At 37.2% G+C, this 2,916-nt stretch overlaps 1 long non-coding RNA gene across 1 annotated transcript; it reads right to left on the bottom strand.

The window, feature by feature from the left end:
- Positions 1–677: 677 nt before the first annotated feature.
- On the bottom strand, positions 678–1,391 carry LOC127163731 (uncharacterized). The gene is made up of 3 exons (XR_007827534.1): positions 1,333–1,391; positions 1,205–1,237; positions 678–805 (listed from the first exon to the last, which is right to left on the bottom strand). It is a non-coding gene; the product is annotated as an uncharacterized LOC127163731 (long non-coding RNA).
- Positions 1,392–2,916: the final 1,525 nt, after the last annotated feature.

The raw sequence follows: 2,916 nt of genomic DNA on the forward strand, positions 1-2,916 counted from the left end.
GGGGTGCTCAACAGTGGTCCTGGAGATCGACTTTCCTGCAGAGTTCAGCTCCAACCCTGACCAAACACACCTGAACCAGCTAATTAGGATCTCAAGGAGCGCTTGATAATTACAGACAGGTGGGTTTGATTAGGGTTGGAACTAAACTCTGTAGGAAAGTCGATCTCCAGGAACAGGGTTGGGCACCCCTGATTTAGAGATTCTTAAATCAAGTTACATTTACTTGAAGTCTCATTTCTCAGAAAACAAGAAAATTTACACTTTTTTTTTTTTTTTTTTTTTTTTTAAGACAGCATGTTACTGCTTTTCTGAGGATGAAAAAGCAATGTCAAAGCCATCAATGTCTTTGAGATGCACGTTTTTGTTAACTATAGTAGTCAGCATTTAAAGTAGATCACAACCTTTCATTAAAGTTGTCCTAAAACTACCCAAAATACCCGTTCTTGTCTTTGGACAACTTTGTACTTTTTGGATCTACTTTAAACGTTGACTACTGCACATTAAAAGGACTATATTAGTGGTTCTCAACTGGTTTTACGCCGCCACCCAGATTTACACAATACCAAGTGTATGAACAGCACCAGAGTCATTTACTAAAGCTTAAACCAAAATCGTCTTAAATCAAAAGATTAATTCAAGAGCAAAAAATCAGAAAGATTAAAAACCTCACTTGTGGCTTATTACTGCTACAATAACATTTAAATTTGTTAACCAAGCATTAGATGGAGCTTCTTGTATGGGTTCCAGTCAACTTCTATGTTCTGATCAACAGCTACCATGTTTTGCAGGTGCCGTCCATTCAAAGCTGCAAAAAAAGAAAAGAGACCCATTTATGCATATCAAGCTAGAAAGCCAACAGTAACCAAAGTGTTATCTATCATGTTATCAGAAAGAGCATTTTATACAGTACCTGGCAACCCTGAGTTTATCATCTCATTTTCATTACCTGTCTTTGAAGCATCAAATATATTACCAATGAAAAGTTGAGACATGAACCTGCTTGTGAAGGGACATAGGCAGCAGTGTAATTGAATAAAACACTAGGTGGAGAATCATGGGCATCTAATCATCCTGCTGGAGGGCCACAGTCCTGTGGAGTTTAGCTTCAAATCTAATCATGGGCTTTGGAACCACAGGTCCCTGAACCAATTTGGCTAACAATTACCTTGGTAGAAACTCTTATACTGTGAAGGACAAAACTTACATTAGAAACTTAGAGAGAAGAGAGAACTACCTCCTGCAAAACAATAGAAAAAGTATTTGAGCTTGATTGAGGAATTCAGCATTCAAAAAAAAAAAAAAAAAAAAAAAAAAAACACAACACTTACTCACCTCCAAGGTGTAACCCATAGACCATGAGCAAGAAACCTGCTGAAAGCGATAGACCATCTTACAGCAACTGACCAAACAGGCTAACTGACTAAAGCTGGCTATTTAAAGGTTAGCAGTATATGCAGCATGCAAGCTCATTGGCTGACAAATTACGAACCTATTAGCTCGTTTGCGTAGAATGCAATCTGATTGGCTGACAGATTAGAGGTAGAGGACCTATCAGCTTGTGCCATGGCTGGCTAGAAGATTATCCATCAAGACTTTCTGTATGCGAAGCACAACCGATTTTATGAAGGAAAGTGATGTTTTCCCTCAGTTTTGTTTTGTATTCCAGCCCAAACATGTAGATCCTTAAATCAAGTTACATTTACTTGAAGTCTTGCATCTCAGAAAACAAGTATAGCTCATTTTGCATCTTTAGTAAATCTCGACTGAAGAATGTTTAGATATTTTTATTGGAAAACAAGACAATAACACCGAGGAAGAACCTTTTTTGCAATGCATGCAACAGTTAGGCTTTCTTTCGAGAAATTGGGAATTAAGACGAACTCACATTTGACCTACAGACACCTTAAATTCCTTTTTTAAAAAAAAAAAAATAATAATAATAAGAACATTTGTGCTGCCTTTATGCAGATTTAAATAATTTTCTTTACTCCCATTACAGTTTAAACAACCCTTTGTTTTAATGACCCCAGGCAGCACAAATACTACCAATACTGTAGCACATTATTACTGTGCAGCAAAAATGCATTAGAAGTGAAGTGTACAACATCAGGTCACCAACATTTGACAGATGTTAAGTCAAATATTTGCGTCAAAAATAACCCGGACGTGATATGAGACTCGACCTTAGAATCAAGTTGAGGGCGCTGTAAATTAACACTTAATCTGTTTTCAGACAGCATGTTACTGCAACTAGGATTTTTCTGGGGATGAAAAAGCAATGTGAAGCCTGCAATGTCTGTCCTTAAAGACATGTTTTTAACTATAGTAGTCAACATTTGAATTGGATCAAGACCTTTCATCAAAGTTGTCCTAAAACCAAAATACCAGTTCTTATCTTAGGACAACTTTGATTAACTTTTTTTTGATCCCTTCAAATGTTGACTACTGTACACTAAAAAGGACTATATTAGTGATTCTCAACTGGTTACACGTCACCACCCAGATTTACACAATACCAAGTGCATCAACAGCACCAGAGTTGTTTACTAAAGCTTAAACCAAAATTGTCTTAAATCAAAAGATTAATTCTTCATTGGTTACTAAATCTTTTAAGTGTCAGAAAAGACCTACTTGTTCATCCATTCGGAGTCACAACGCACCAGTTGAAAACCACGATTACAAATGACGAAAATTCATTTATGAGTGATTTGCGTGCTTGATGAAACCTGTATGGGAAATAGCAGGTGGTAAAGTATTGATCGGACCCCTGGGTAAAAGGGGCCTCTGGGCCATAAGGCTGACCTCAGGGGTCAAGGAGAAAACATACATGCATACGTATAGGGAATAATCTATAGAGTTGTTTTGCAAGCTTTCTCTTCCTTATGTGACAGCACCGGCTGTTTCTTAGTTTGTAAC

Source organism: Labeo rohita, chromosome 4, assembly GCF_022985175.1.
Source record: "Labeo rohita strain BAU-BD-2019 chromosome 4, IGBB_LRoh.1.0, whole genome shotgun sequence".
NCBI lineage: Eukaryota > Metazoa > Chordata > Actinopteri > Cypriniformes > Cyprinidae > Labeo > Labeo rohita.